Raw genomic sequence first — 16,656 nt, forward strand, 5'->3', positions numbered from 1 at the left:
TTGATTCATGAGTGACACAGAGAGAGGCAGAGACACAGGCAGAGGGAGAAGCAGGCTCCATGCAGGGAGCCCGATGTGGGACTCGATCCCGGGACCCTGGGATCTTGACCTGAGCCGAAGACAGGCGCTCAGCCACTGAGCCACTCAGGTGCCCCCACATCGTGATTTTTGTGGCCCTCTAAGGCCTCATAATGAAATCCTCTAACATCATATCAGATAAATCCTAACTGGTGAGAACACAGGACACTGGTAAGCCCTTGTCATCTATCGTAGATCAATTGGACTTCATTTCCAGCTCTAATATTTTGCAGTTATTTCCTTGCCCAGGTAAGACTATTCCTGTCTCATTACCTCCCCGATCTGATGTCAACATTAACCATTGGGTCCTCTTGCCGTAGTCTCGTGTCTCTAAGAAGGTGTTGCCCAATGTGTATTCCAAGGAATGCTGGTTTTATGGTATCCAGTCATTTATTCCACAGTGATTTATGGAGCACCTCATGTGTTCCAGGCAAGGGTACATCTAGGTTTTGTGGGACCCGAAGCTGTTAACAATCATGGAAGTCCCTTCTAACAGAAAGAATGCAAAATTATGAATCCAAAAGTAGGTTCCAGGCCTTGGAAGGGTCTTAAGCTCCATTACTTCATCGGGCTTTTGTGAATGGTTCCAGGCTGTGGGGTTATAAGGATGAATAAAACAGACAGAGACCTGCTCACATGAAGCTGATATTCCAAAAAGGTAGAAATAAGGCTGAAGATTAATTGAATATAGAGGAGGAAAAAAATCCATGACTTTATGTTTGGGAACTAAGGAGCTAAACAAAATTAAATAGATTTCTTCACTGAAGAGTCTCTCAGGGCCACTAAAAGGCTGATGTGCCCTGTGACCCTCCAAGAGGGGGACTGTGCTTGCATCATTCCCCAGCATCATTTATCAGAGAACCGTTCTCTTGTGAGGCTTCCCTGGAGACTCAATTCTGTGGAACCCACTTTGGAGAAATCCTGCTCTGTAATGTACTGGAAGCTCAGCACGTGACATCTTCTGTCTGTCATTGGCCATGAAACTGGGTCCCCTTCTTGTTTGGGGAAAGTTTTGGTTCCTGCACTAATGAAATAATTTAAATCATTCCTCATTATTGTGGTTTTCAAACTCCCCCTCTACCGTTTTAGGCATTTGGAACCCTCCTCTGCTTCCAATATTTCAGACTATAAATCTCAAAATACGTGTTTCAAAACTTTTCCAATCAGACCTTGGATTTTACACAGCATGGGTTCCGCTTAAGGTAACATGAATTCACCTTATGAGGGATTCTCAAATTTAGAAATGCAAAATACCAGGATGCCTCGTGGCTTTAAAATCATCTGTTATCCTGAAGAATCACAGAAGAGTCAGCATTTGGGGTCATAAATCTGCCTTCGCACCTCCCTCCAACCCCTCCACCAGGGCGAGAAGGCTCTTGTGTGAGGCCTTGCTTTCCAGTGGTAAGAATTATATTTGTCTCGGGTGCTGGTTCCAGAGACATCTGTGATGGCAGCCCATCCAGCTCTGTTCTCAGGGAGCTAACTTTAGCAGCAGATTCTGCATCTGCTGGCGGAGTTTGACACAGCATATGTTTTCCAAAGCAGCCCTTCCCAATAGCTGACTCCCTTCTCATGTGAGGACATTTAATATATCCTGAGAACTAATCAGCTCCCCCCTCTTCCCAAACGTTTAAGCTATTTTTAATTTCATCCAATTTAACAAGCAGTCATGTCTGGAGCCCATCTTTTGATTTCAAAATAAATAAAAAAGAATGTCTATGACTCACAATAGATTTCACCTCTGGGCAGGCCAGCAAATTTATCCACACCTTGCTCCAAATAAAGTCCTTCTCTCACAGGCTTCCTGACATTCTTGTTAACCCTTTAACCTCTTGAGGGGATTTAATACAAGCGAACCACCATTGTGGTGGTTTAAAAACATGTCTACAATTTTTTCAGTGCTTCTCTCTTCAAAAGGTGGAGCTTGACACCCTTCTCCTTGTGTGTGGTCTGGATTCAGTGACACACTTCTAACAAAGGGAAGTGTGTGACTTCCAAGGTGGGGTGATAAAAGGCCCTGTGGCCTTCCTCTTGGATCACTCGCTCTGAGAAAAACCAGCTGCCATTATGACGTCATTCAGGCGGCGGACCTATGGAAGATTCTCAGGTTGAGGAACTCAGACCTCCTACCAATAGCTAACCAGGTTGCCCCCAGGCTTGTGAGGGAGCATCTTGGAAGTGGATCCTCCTGCCCATCAAGGCTTCAGAAGACTGCAGCCTCAGCCAACTTCTTGGCTTGCACCACATGAGAGCCTCTGAGGCAGAGTCACCCAACTAAGCTACTCCCAAGTTTGTGACCTACTGAGTGAGATACGTATTATTGTTTTAAGCCATTAAGATCTGGGGTAATTTGTTACACGGCAATGAGTAACTAATACATCTGTCTTATGGGTTTTTATATGATGTCCCAACTGCACTCCCTGAGGTTGTTGTCTGTTTATCTGCAACAGTGGACTGGATTGGTCAGGAGCATAATTACCTATGTAATGGGTGGGACGTCATGGCCTTTTCCCTGTGAGTAAAATTAAGTTCTACTAATATACTAGAGCCAGCTTCCATTGGCCCCAAGGCCCACTTTCAAGATTCCCAACCCCCCTGGGAGGATGGAGGAGAGCCCACAGCACTCCCAATTTAATTAATCCTGTCTGCTTCCCACATGCCATATAGCTGCCACTGCATATCTCCGAGGCCCATCTTCACGCTCCTCCAGACCACCGCCCAAGCCACCATCATCATCCACCTCTTGGATACTGACTGAATCACACTCCCCGGGGTCCTGGTATTGTCACTATATGCTGGGCTATCAAACAGCTGTCCTCTCCTCCATTAGCATCTTAAGAGAGGCATCCCAAAGCAGAGTCAGAGCTGCTTGAACTTCACACACAGCCATCCTTCTGCAGGGAGACTGCCACCACTAGGGTGCTGCGCGCAGGTAGCAGCCAGGGTTCCAGTGAAGGACCCCCCTCCCCAAACAACCCTGTTGTTGAATTTGGCTAATTACTCTTAACACTTGTTTTTCAGAGTAAATTCTCCTCCAGGCCCAGTAGGCCCCTCCTTGTATTTTTTTTCTCTAAGACTTTGTTTTTTTAGAGAAGTTTTAGGTTCATAGCAAAATTGAGGGAAAGTACAGAGATTTCCCACCTACCCCCCCCACCACACACATGCAAGGCCTCCCCTCATTACCAACACCTCCCACCAGAATGGTACATTTGTTACAACTGATGAACCTACACTGACACATCATTATCACCCCCAAGACCAAAGTTTACTTTAGGACCGTTCTTAGGGCCGCATATTTTATTGGTTTGGGCAAATGTATAATGACATATCTATCATTATAATATCATATAGAGTACTTTTGCTGCCCTAAACATCCTGTGTGCATCTCCTTTTCATCCCATGCCCCACCCCACTCCTGGCAACCACTGATTTTTTACTGTCTTCATAGTTTTTCCAGAATGTTACATAGAATCATATACATGTAGCCTTTTCAGTGTAGCTTCTTTCCTGTAGTAACATGCATTTAAGTTTCTTCTATGTCTTTTCCTGGCTTGATAGCTCTATTTCACTATGGTGCTAAATAATATTTCGCGGTCTGGATGTACCACAGTGTGTTTATCCATTCATCTACTGAAGGACATCATAGTTGATTCTAGGTTTTGGTAATTACGAATAAAGCTGCTATCAACATCCATGTGCAGGTTTTTGTGTGGAAGTAAGTTTTCAACTCCTTTGGGTAAATACCAAGGAGCATGATTGCTAGATCATATGGTAAGAGTATGTTTAGTTTGTAGGAAATGCCAAACTGTCTTCCAAAGTGGCTGTACTACTGTTTTGTATTCCCACCAGCAGCGTATGAGAATTCCTGTTGCCCCAAGTACCCGCCAGCAATTGGTGTTATCAGTGTTCCAGATTCTGGCCATTCTGATGGATGCATAGTGATATCTCATTGTTTTAATTTGCACTTCCTTGATGACATGTGATGTGGAGCATCTTTCTATACGCTTATTTGCTATCTGTATATTTTGTTGGTGAGGTGTCTGTCAAGGTCTTTGGCTCAATTTTTAGTTGAGTTGTTTTCCTCCTGTTGAGTTTTATTTTTTTATTTTTTTAAAGACTTTATTTATTTATTCATGAGAGAGAGAGAGAGACAGAGAGAGAGAGAAAGGCAGAGAGACACAGACAGAGGGAGAAGCAGGCTCCATACGGGAGCCCGATGTGGGACTTGATCCTGGGTCTCCAGGACCAGGCCCTGGACCGAAGGTGGCGCTAAACCGCTGGGCCACCTGGACTGCTCTCCTGTTGAGTTTTAAGAGTTCTTTGTATATTTTAGATACCAGCCCTTACATCTTCCTTGCATCTTTAGTAGCCACCATCAGCTGCAAGCACAAATAAGTCCATCAAACCTTCTTACACAAATATAAATCCTAGTCATTTTTCTTATTTATTTTCCTAAAAAGCTCTTTGGCGCACATAATAGTAAAATAACATGTGAGGAAGCTCTCAGTTTTTTAATCTTCATAGCCCTATTAAAAAACAACAACAGTACTTTTAAGACAAGTACATATATGTATATGTTGGTGGGAGAAGAGAGGTTGCTTAGCAGTGATTGGCGGTTTTGATTTGATGGTTTCTTTCTGGAAAAAATGATGGCTATGTTTATAAATCACCAAAACCTCAGTTTGTTTTAAATTCCCCCAAAAAACATTGTGCGGCACACTAGTTCCGCAGGGTGTTGGGGGTGAGGTGGGATTCTGTGGTCATCTTTGGGAACTGCTAGGGTTAAGGTGCTTCTCTACAACTGGACTTCCTTGAGCCTTTTGTATGTTAATTTTCATCATGTGGCACTAAAATAGGGGTTTATATTAATTAGGTATGCTATGTTTCCCAAAGTCATTCCACCACAGAGCATCTCAGGAAACTAGTATTTAACACACTTTGTAAAATGCTGGGTGAGACCCAGCCCCAAAGAAAACGGAATGTGGCAAAATCAAGCATTTTTTAATGTGTCAAAAGCTCAGCCAGGTCACCCAAGCTTTGATTTGCTCCTAATAAGTCCTAAGAATGTGAGGGGAAGATTGTTGATTAAAGACATAGATCTGAGGTCCAAAGACTATTTAAACCAAAATAACGGACAGAAGGAATACAAGGACAGAAAGAATACGAAGGTGCTCCACAGATATTTGTTGGTAAGTGAAATCCAAATTCCCTCTCAGTCGTTAAGCTACAACTACAGTCTCCCACCTCAAGCCCTAAATTGGAAGCCGGGGACGCCAAGGCAGAGAACTATCATCTTCAAGGCCTAGATCCCATCCTTCCCTTTCAAAACACCTCCATAAAGAAGGTAAGAGATGGGGGCAGGGGGAGAGAAAAAAACTTTATTCTTTCAACATTGACCCATTTTGTTCAGGTCTAACAACTCAAAAGCAGCAGAGTCATTGAAACATGGATTGTAAAACTATAACACTCCTCAATTACTTCTTGTTGGCCAGACAAGCAAACCTATTATTTGACAATGCATCATGCTCCAAGATAGTAAACTTTATCATACAGAGGTCATGAGAAAAAGACCACAGGTACAGTTTGCTAACCTCCACTAGATAATTTTTCACAGTTATCATCCAAGCACTGTAAAAGCACAAAAGATATGTTATCTTCGGGCTCAGTTTATTATAACGTGTGGGTGAAACTCCCTATAAAACCACTTACTAGGTAACTGTTGCACGTTCTCCTGCACAGAAAGTCAAATCAGTAAAACATCTTTTTGACAGTGTCTTTTTAAGTGTCAGGAATAAAAGGACGTGCTCTTAAAGGAGAGGTAGCACACTATTTATCATCCCGCCTCACTTTCCCACACGTACACACACAGATCCCCATCGCCTCTCTGCATGCCAGAGACACTCAAAGGAATCCTTCTCAGTACTCTCGTTTCTTTTACAGCTGAGTATTTCACGGCGGAATTGTTCGTGGATAAAGCTGCAAGTAACATTAACTCGAGATACTATAGGTGCCAGCATTTCAAGTACTAGTCATGGTATTTTTTCTCCTGGAGTCATAATATTGAGTAAGACCCAGCAAATGCAAAATAAAAGGATGATGGATTCCCTCAGTAAATGCTCTCAAGAGTCTCAGATTTAAAATCAGAGCCTAAGAGAGGTCGTCTAACTATCATTTGAAACTGGGATTCTTTTCTTAAGATGCTATCTCTCTCCACGGTAACATCTTCATGGTCCCCAGGGTCCCTTGAGCAGGGTGGGGCAGGTCTTGGATGATTAAACCCCAGGATGTATCATGACGTCCCAGGAAACTCTGGGTTCACAATCCTATCCCCGCAAGGGAAGACAAGTTCAACAATGTGAGATGGAGGATTCCTCCCAGAATGCAGTTCTCCTTAGAATTCGCTTCTTCCAAGAGTCCAAGTCTAGGAGCCTCATTATCCATTCAAGGCAAGGAAGCAGCTTCGTAGATTGGTATGCACAAGAGCAGTAATTTTCAAAGGAAACCATCAGTAATTTGGGGGGCTAGTTATATCTCCCCACAAAAATCTGCTGAATAAATATTGAGGAGCTTATGCGTTCCCAATACAAAATAGGGGCTGTGGGAGAACCAAAAGAAATAGAACATGCAGTTCCTAAGCTTGAAAAATTTATAGTTTTGTCAAAGAGATAAGACTTTTACACAGAGGACAAAGAACAATTAGCAAAATGCTAAATTGAACGTCCTCCAGTTAAAATGTTTCTTCATTACCAAAATATGCTTGGGCACCAATGAAGGGGTGTGTATAGAGTTCCTTTACCTGCAGCTGAGCTCAAAAATCAACTCAACGAACCCGAAATACAGCCATGAACACTTAATGGCTAAGCAAAGCCTCATTTCCAAATCCTTTTCCCATAACCAGCCATGTTGAAAGGTCGTTGAGATTTTTCTAGCAAGTTCCCCAAGTATTCAATATTCTGTCATTCAATAAATATTTATGGTGTACTCTCTGTGGGCTGGGTACGTGGGATACAGGAATAAAAGACCCCCAGTCCATGCCCTCCCAGGCCACAGAGATAGACATAGGGTCCATTTCAGGCCTAGGTTAATCATACATCAGCACACCTAGGCCAGACCAAGCTAATTACAGAAAATTTCTCAAAATAAAATGATATCTGAGTTGAGGTACAAAGGTTAGTTAGTGGGGGTTTGTTAGGTGGAAAAGAGTGAAGGAAAACGTGCAGCATGTACAAGAGCCAAGAAGCTTGGGAAAAATTGGGAAGTCAGAGAGCTACAAGTCATTTGGTTTGATTGGTGAACAAGAGGTAGGAAGAATTCAGAGGAAAACAAAGATCATTTTAGCTAAGACATCTGGGGAGGCTTCACGGAGGAGGTGAGGTTTGGAGCCGAGCCTTGGAAAATGGATAGAATTTCAGATAGATGAACGGAGAAGATGGAAGGTGTGTACCAGTATTCCTGTTTCCTGTGCTCTGCCTGGCATGAATAGGTGCTCAGAACATATTATTAGATGCCATAAAGGTAAACCAAGTTATGGAGGCAGAACAGTGAGCTCAAGGTGTGCTTGGAAGAGTGAGTGGTCTGTCTGGTTTGTTGGGAGCCTAAAAAGACAGTGGAGGTATAAGAGATAAGGCAGCAAAGGTAAACCGAGACCAGATTATAGAAGTCTCATCTCTCGATTAATGACTGTGGGGAAAGGCTCTAAGCAATGGAGAAGCACTGAATTTTGAGGACAGTGACCAGACCAAAAGTGGGACGGAAATCACTTAGTAGGATGGAGAAAGTGGGCACCAACGTCCAGAGACCAGTTAGGACACTAAGGATGCAATCTGGAGTGAAAAAATAAGGTGCCCAGTGAGGCGAGGGCAGGAGGGAGGAAGAAACATGAGGTTAACAAGTTGGAGATAGAAAGGACGGCATTGAGGAGAGGAGTGACCAGGCTCCATATTCCGAATATGTAGCACTGCACGCAAAACCCTGCCAAACGCAGTGGCTTTTTTTTTTTTTTTAAGATTTTATTTATTTATTCATGAGAGACAGAGAGAGAGAGAGAAAGAGAGAAGCAGAGACACAGGCTGAGGGAGAAGCAGGCTCCATGCAGGGAGCCCCATGTGGGACTCGATCCTGGAACTCCAGGATCACGTCCTGAGCCAAAGGCAGATGCCCAATCGCTGAGCCACCCAGGCGTCCCAAACATAGTGGTTTAAAACAACAACCTTAAAAAAATAAAAAAATAAAACAACAACCTTTAGAGCACCTGGGGGGCTCAGTCGGTTAAGCATCTGCCTTCAGCTCAGGTCATATCCCAGGGTCCTGGGATTGAGTCCCACATCCAGCTCCCTGCCCTGCAGGGAGTCTGCTTCTCCCTCTCTCTGCCCCTTCCCCAGCTTGGGCATGCTCTCTCTCTGTCAAACAAATAAATAAAATCTTTGAAAGATAATAATAATAAAACAACCACCTTTATTCTGCTTATAAATTATGCAATTTGGGCAAGGCTTGGTAGGGAAGGTTTGTCTGTGCTCCAAGAAGGGTCAACAGGGGCAGCTGCCTGAGGGCTGGAGGACACTCTTCCCAGGTGGCCCTCTCAGGTGCCTAGCACCTGAGGGAGCTGGCAGTTGCTGGGAGCTCAGCCGGGGTGGAGGGGTGGTCTCCTCCGTGTGACTGGGCTTCCTCACAGCCGGGCGGTTCATTCTGAGACAGAGGCAGGCGGGGCTGTATGTCTCCTGTGACCTGGCCTCAGAGGCCACACAATCTCACTCCTCCCATTCTCTGTTGGTTGAAGACAAACACAAAGGCCCACCCGGTTCAAGGGGAGGGGGCATAGACTTCACCTCCTAATAAGAGAATGACAAGGTTTTGGAAGCAGAAATGGAGCAGGAAAGGTTGCTGTGGCCTGCAGTGGGTTGAATGGTGTCAGTCCACAATTCACATCTACCCAGAACCTCAGAACGTGACCTTATTTAGAAATAGAGCCCTTGCAAAGGTAATTAAGTTGAGGTCATAGTGAATTAGGGTAGGCCCTAAATCCAACGACTGCTGTCCTTATGCAAAGAGATGATCCGCAGACACGGAAAAGACGGGGACAGGGGAGAAGGCCACACGAGGACAGACACAGAGACCAGGGTTATGCTGGCCCGCGCCAAGGACTTCCAGGAGCCTCCAGAAGCTGGAAGAGAAGCGGGAGCACACTCTGGAGGGAGCACGGCCCTGCCAACACCTTGATTTCCGACTGCCGGCCTCCAGGACTGTGAGAGACCACATCTCTGCAGCGGGTGGGGATATGTTAGGGCAGCGTGCTGGGAAACTAATAGGTGGCCCTTTTCGGAGCATACCACCTGCCATACTCGGTGGCTTGAAGGTTGGAGCTAGAGTCCTGAAATGTCACGTTAGGAGGCAAAACCAACCTAGGAGAGTAGGTTCCAATCTCAGGATTCGCTCAGGGGGTGGGGGTGGGGGGTTCTCAGGTGCAGCAAATGCCAGGATGGTGCTTGTTGGATGCGGGGCTGCTGCTCCTGGGACTGGGCTGAAACCAGAGGCACGGTTTGCGAATCCTGGCCTTCGGCAGGAAGCTCGGCACTAAGTCAAACGTCCTCTGCATTACCCACTTCCTCCTGGGACTGAATCAGGTGACCGCACATGTTTGTACGCTTTAATTATTTATAGTGCACAGTCTAAAGTGCTGTTCAACCAGCCTAATGAGTCAGGGTGATTGAATCAAAGGGGAAGGGGATTTGAGCCCCACATGGAGAGTTTCTAATAGACTTCTCTCGAGTTTACAGCTGAAGGGAAGAACGGTTCCCTCTGCCTTCTAATAGACTAACAAACCTCTCTAAATCTTCTTCCAAGACCCCAGAGGTACCCGCCAGTTGCTCTTTCATTCGAGAGCCAAAATGAGCACAATAAGTTTTGTGGCTGGCACAGATGAAATTAGGAATTTGTTAGTGAAATGTTCTATACGCTGATTTTCCTGACAACCCTCTCATGGTCGTAGATAGCAGTCCCTGATCAACCGGATGCCAATTAAAAGAGAGCAGCCGTTTCCCTCATCCAAATATTTCCACTTTACTCAAAATGGATTCCAAACAGTCCTGGGGTTCTCGGGGATGCTTTAAATCCTTTTTCCTAGCTAGATGGCACTTTAGGTTTTCTGTTGGAGACTCTCACCATGGCAGAGCTCAAAAAGAAATTATATCTTGGTTTGGTTGGCCTCCCTGCCCACCCCCCTCCACACCTCTTGGTAGGGCATTTATTAATTTAGATTTCCTGGGAACTCGGGTCCCTCCTGGCTGGGGCTGGTAACAAAATCTATTAAAGATAATGAATTTTTTTTTCCTAAACTTTTTGGGCTGATCATTTTCCTGAAAGGTGCAGAGGGACAGAATTTTCTTTGCAAGGCACTAAGCCGAGACCATGGTGGATGAGGCCTTGGAGGACTCTGGGGACGAGGAGAAGATGGAGAGAGGAACAGAAGGTGCTCCCTGGGGAGGAAGGTGGTGGGGGGCAGGGGAGGAGGGAGAGAAAATGGTGAGGGGGAAAGGAAAGACGTGAAGATCGCTTGCTGCCTCAAGACCATGGAAGATGCTCCAAGTGCTCCATAGGTTTTGAGGGTTAGGTAAGCCGGAGGGCTACACACAGTCGGGGCCTTGGGGGACAGAGACGGGCATCTGTGAACTCCAAAAAAGGCAGGGCCGGACCAGATCACCAGGCAGCCTGGAAAGACTTGCCGCAGAACCCAAAAAAAAACCTCCCATTCTCGTCTTCATCCTCCCAAGGGACGGCAACAGTCTTGTAAGAACTTGGGGTATGGGGGGTGGGTTTCGACAATTTCCTATACCAGTCTCTAAATGAAGACTAATTTTTTTTTTTTTGATGGGGCGAATGGTTTGCTGGGTATAGGTGTAATGGAAATTTAGGTCCAAATTTTTCCACATTATAGAGAATAATGAAATTAATAACTCGGTTAACATGGTATTTACCATGAATTCTCTCAAGTAGTATATGCACATTTGCTTATTTAAACCTCACAAGTTCTCTGTGAGGTCAGTACTATTATGAGATGAGAGAGCTAAGGTGTAGACGGGTCACAAACTTTGCCCAAGGTCACTCAGAGCCAGGCAGTTCAACACCAGAGCCCACTTTTTTTGTTCTTTTAAAGATTTTATTTATTTATTCATGAGAGACACAGAGAGAGAGGTAGAGACAGTAGAGGGAGAAGCAAGCTCCCTGTGGGGAGCCCGATGCGGGACTAGATCCCGGGACCCCCGGATCACGCCCTGAGCCACAGGCAGACGCTCAGCCGCTGAGCCACCCAGGCGTCCCTAGAGCCCACCCTTTTGACACTTACTTTCTACCACACCATTGTCTGGACAGTTGTCACACACATCAGAAGGCATAACGTACTGAGCACGAGAGAGCTATGAGATTCTTCATCGGAGGCCTCTGCATGTTTGGAGCAGAGGCTGCAGGATCACATTTAAAGCCCCAAGGGCTTTAACAGCATGAGTCCCATTGGGGGAAACTGAGGCAATAGGGATGCCTTGCTCAAGGTCACGCAGCTACTCTGTGGCAGAGCTGGGTTAGAATCAGAGCCTCCGAACTCCCGGCCTGAGGCAAGGAGGACTCATGTGCCAGCAAGGACTCCACTCCCAGAACTGATCGGTGCTGCCATCAACCCAGAAGCGTGTGTGGAAACAACCAGGTGTGCTGCCCCGGAGGGAGGAGGAGCCCAAGAGAAAGAGCGGATGCCAGAGGCCCACAGAGGAGACACTGGGGGAGGGAAAGAGAGAAAGAGAGAGAGCAAGAGAGAGCATCTTTGCTTTACCTTCACCTCCTGTGAACACAGACCCCAGATCCCAGGTCAGCTGTTGGCAGCACAGAGGGAAAGAAGGTGTTGATGGACCAACCCTCCAAGGGCTGGAAAGTTTATCTGAACAAATGGTAAAGGAACTGGAGCCGCAAAGAGAGCCGAGCTGTAGAAGGGCTTCTTATTTGTGTTAACAAAACAATCAAACCTTTCCTTAGATCCCTTTATGGCACAATAAGAAGGCTTTGGGGGATCCCAGCATACCTGTCACCGAGCATTTGCATTTCACACCGCAGAAAGCCTTTAGATTAACGACCTCCCTATCTGCAAGATTTTCTTGTCTTAATAGCCGAGTTATGTGTAATACCAATCCCGCCAAGATTAAAGAGCAAAGAATTTCTGGTACGAATTTTTGCTAATGACCGACTGAGACATAAAATCTTGCCGCAATAAATTAACACACGTCTCCTAATATGGACCTCCTGATTTACTGGAGGCAAAATTGCTCCGGAACCACACACCTGGGTGTTGTGGGGACCCCCCTTCGAAATGCTGGGCTTTATATTTATGCTCAGCTGCAGTGAACCCTGAGGACAGCCATCTGGCGCCGCAAGTGCCAACAGCCCTGAAGTGGGGAGCGGCCCGCGAGTGAGGGGCTCCGGGCAGGGCCAGGGACACCTCCTCGGGCTCATCGTTGCCACCCAGGCCCCCCCCATGCCCCTTGCCTGCCTTCTGTGCCCTCAACAGTCTTTTTTTTTTTTTTTTTCATTAATAGTGGGGTTTATTTCACCGGTGGGCTTGAAACTCTCGCCTTAGGCAAGCACACCAGGGTAATGGTACCGGGAGTAGACAATTTCCTACACTGTCAAACACGGGAGAGTTCCTCTTGCACTTTCCTCAACACCGGTCAACAGGCAGCCCTGGACAGGGTCCCCGGCTGGTATCCCTGCCTGGGAAAGCGGCCCGTGTCGAGGGCAGCAGGGGCACCCTCAGGCCCCTGAGCACAGGGCTCTGCGCCCACACCCACCTGGTTCAAATCCCACATCTGCCCCCCATTGCTCATCAAGGCCTCGAGCGGTTGGCCTGCCTACGCCTCACCTCCCCACCTGTACCGCAGGGACAGACGAGCCCCCCCCACCCCCCATCGCCGGCAGACAGCAAGGCACTTGGGCCAGGCTGAGGCTGGGCCCCGGCTTCCTTCTGATCTCCAGCCCGGGGCCCATGCACAGAAGGGAACCCCCCTTTTCCTTCTCTGTTCGCACCACCCAAGGAGGGTGCTAACAGCTCCGATGGGTGAGCCCCACCACCGGCCCCGCGGTAGGTCGCACCCGTAGCAGGTGTCTCCGCTGCTCCACCGTCTCTAAGTCCCCAGGTCGGCTGCTTTGGGCTCTGCAGACTCCGGTGTTGCAGTTTTGCTGCTTTTGCCAGGCGGAATCATTCCATCTCTTGTGATGCTGATGGCATTGGGTAAACGGAAGGCTGTCTGGGGCTTTGCGATCCTGAGCTTACCCAGTTCAACCCACAGCACAGGACGGTGGCGACCCGGACAGGGGGTTCAGAGGCTGGGCCCCCCAGTGTGGTTAACTCAAAGCCCAAGTCTTTACACCAGGACTTATCTGAGTGGTTCCCATGATGACGAGGGTGTCTGCTCCCCTCCCTGCCCCTTTCCCCTGCTCCAGTCCGGTTAAGCAGGGCATCCCTTCAGAATCAGAACAACCTGACCCCCCCCCCCACCTCCCCTCTCCCTCAGTTTTGGCCACTGAAGGAATGTCGGAGTTTGCCGTGGTGGAGCACTTAGCAGCTTGAGGTCTGGGAGAGAAAACGTCGTCTCGTGTACTGGGGTGACCGATACTCTTAAGGCTTCCACAATGGCACTTCACTGGTCCATCCACGGGAACCTCTGGCAGGTGAGAGGGACCAGGTCAGTGAAGAGCTGGGTGCCCCTGTCAGTGGCCTTTTCATCTGCAGCATCTCTGATGTCTGCCCATTAAGAGTGAGTGTGGAGGTTAAAGGTGGGCACCCCTGTCTTGGCTACGGAAAGTTCAGTTGAACATTTTCCATGTCTCCCCATCGCCTGCACTCCCGTATGCACCTGCATAGCCCCAGAAACCACACACCATCCTGACCACCCTCTGCTAGGAGCTCACTTCCTGAAGACCTCCTCTTAGGGTCCTGGGCATTGCCGGTGGTCTTTCACCTGGATGGTTCCTCAGGACTAAACTGGTACAACTTAGATAATGAGCTCACTGGGCCCCAGCAGAAAGAACTGGAATGCTGTCTCCACTCAAACCCTGCCACTTTCCCCATCCTTGACTGCCCTGCTCAACCTGGCGCTTTACCCAAGGGGATGGCCCAGTGACATGGTTCCTAGAGATCTTCAGTGTGCTGTTCAGAGGTTTGTAGTTGCGATCACCAGAACATCACATGCGTTGTGTTTACCACATTCCTGTGTTAAGAACCCAAGTGACTTTAAGGTCTACAATAAGAATGCTTTTTCTAGTAGTTTCCGTCATCTCATTGAGGTAGGTGGACTGCTAAGACTCCCCCTGAGGTCCCTGCCCCCTGGTGTACATGCCCCATAGTAACATCCTTCCCTTGAACGTAGGCCAGGCCCAGGAATAGGATGGTACTTCACATGACACAAGGGATTTTGCAGATGTAATTAAGGTCCTTAAGCAGTTGACGGATTTTGAGTTAATCAAGAGGGATATTATCTTGGATGGACCAGATCTGATTCACTGGGCCCGGAAAAGAGACAAGAAGCAGCAAGAGACACTCCCCTTTGACCTGGCAGAGAAGCAACCAAATGGCCATGTTGTGAACTGCCTGTGGAGTGGCTCACGTCGTTCACACATGAGAGCAACCCCTGCCAAGACCCAGCAAGAAAACGGGTTCAATCCTACAGCTGGGAGCTCACTCTGGGGCTTCTTCATATCACATCAGTTTTAAGGTCGGGCTTAATATAGGCCTATTTCTGTTTAGCTTGTTCATCTTTAGTCTTTTTCCCCGAATACTTCTGACGCATCTCTCCATTTTTTTGGCTTGGAGCTCTCTGCCTTTTATGCTCCCGAGTCTTGGCTCACTATCCTGCTTTGAAGCAATTCCTAAATATTCTCAGTCCACAGAAATCCTCAGTATCCCACGCTCCTGCGACCTGCTAGGTTGGGTTTGATAGCACAGCATCTGCATCTCAGCACAGCCTTGTTTTCCTCTCTCGTTTTCATCTTAACAGCACTCCAAGAAGCACCATTACAGACTTTGCAGATTTGGAGGTGGCAAACTTTCACTTGGCGATGTCCAGAGGCTGGTGTGCCTCGGAGCTCCACACGGGGTACAACTGGCAGAAAGGGTAACCGGTATTCTCAATTAAAGTGAAGTATTTGAATGAATGACACCAAATATAATTACAGCAAAAGTTCTTTGATGAACCAGTGGAAACCACACAAATGAGGTTTTGCCGTATTTGATTTAGATTGCAGAAAGCTTCTTTCTCTATTCTATGACTGGCATAAGAACATGGCTAACAGTTTTTAAATGAATGAATCTATGAATGAATGAATGAATGAATGAATGAATGAATGAAGCACAGTGTTCCAGCAGCAATAGAATTAAGAGCCTGTAAGAATGGTACCTAATTAAACATCAATGTTTAGAGTTTCTTGACTAAATGGCATGTCACCCCTTTAAATACAAATGTCAGTGATATTACTCTCTGTGCTTCTGTGCTTGATTGCTTTAATAAAAAAGGTTATATTTAAAAATCCCATTTAAGGGGCACCTGAGTGGCTCAGTGGTTGAGTGTCTGCCGTAGGCTCAGGTCGTGATCCCGAGGTCCTGGGATGGAGTCCTGCATCGGGCTCTGCACGGAGCCTGCTTCTCCCTCTGCCTCTCTCTGTGTCTCTCATGAATAAATAAATAAAATCTTCTAAAAAATAGAAATAAATAAAAATCCCATTTAATTGAGGGGGAGGATACACTGGCCTCTGCATATGCCAGTCCAAAGATCATAACTAAGCCCTGGAGGTAACAGACACGGCCACCACGAGGGCAAAGCACCATAGGAAAAATTATGAGCCGCCTAGATATCGTCCCTGCAAAATTTCAACCCACGGAGTAATAATGAGCAACTGGAAATTTCTTTATAAATTGTTTATAATCCTCGAAAAATCAGAAATAATCCATCAGTGCAGGATGAGTTAAATTATGGTACCTCTGAATGGAATAGTATGCAGCCATTAAAAATATAAGGAGCTATATGAAAGGATTTCAGGACATACTGTAAATAAAAGCAGGCTGGAAAATAGCATTTAAAACACAAGTATATGGGGGAAAAAACCTAGCAAATATGCTATCCATGGCCATCTTTGGGGGGTGGAGTTTATAGGTAGGGTGTCCATATTCCCTGCTGTGCCTGGAATAGAAGAACACACCTGCTCACTCCCATTCAATTTACCATATAAACAGTGTTCTTGTTTATATGATAAATTATATGGCCACCATATGGTCACCTATGTGGTAGTTTTACTTTAAACTCTTGTATCTTTGCATTTTAGCAAGTTCTTACCATCAAGAAAATAGTTGTTTTAATGGGGGGGGATGGTGAGGGGAAGGCATTTTGTAATGTTCACGTCTCAGTTATTTAAGTTGATTATCTGCAAGTTAATCCAAAGTATACATTTTGGCTAATTCAGTGATGCCTCCTAAAGAGCAGGCAGTACAGTAGGCCCAGGGATCCACCACTGACACACTAGTTCTTCAGGCTGCGGAGCTCAGGGTCCCCG

The 16,656-nt window shown here is 46.6% G+C and overlaps 2 long non-coding RNA genes across 2 annotated transcripts; one reads left to right on the forward strand and one right to left on the reverse strand.

Annotated features, from left to right (window-relative positions):
• Positions 1–766: 766 nt before the first annotated feature.
• Positions 767–2,380, reverse strand: LOC140600301 (uncharacterized). Its single transcript, XR_012003565.1, has 2 exons — positions 1,806–2,380; positions 767–1,102 (listed from the first exon to the last, which is right to left on the reverse strand). It is a non-coding gene; the product is annotated as an uncharacterized lncRNA (long non-coding RNA).
• LOC140600300 (uncharacterized) lies at positions 2,160–6,205 on the forward strand. The gene is made up of 3 exons (XR_012003564.1): positions 2,160–2,383; positions 5,295–5,422; positions 6,019–6,205. It is a non-coding gene; the product is annotated as an uncharacterized lncRNA (long non-coding RNA).
• The last annotated feature ends 10,451 nt before the right edge of the window (positions 6,206–16,656 follow it).

This window comes from Canis lupus, chromosome 11 (assembly GCF_048164855.1).
Source record: "Canis lupus baileyi chromosome 11, mCanLup2.hap1, whole genome shotgun sequence".
In the NCBI taxonomy this organism is placed as follows: Eukaryota; Metazoa; Chordata; class Mammalia; order Carnivora; family Canidae; genus Canis; species Canis lupus.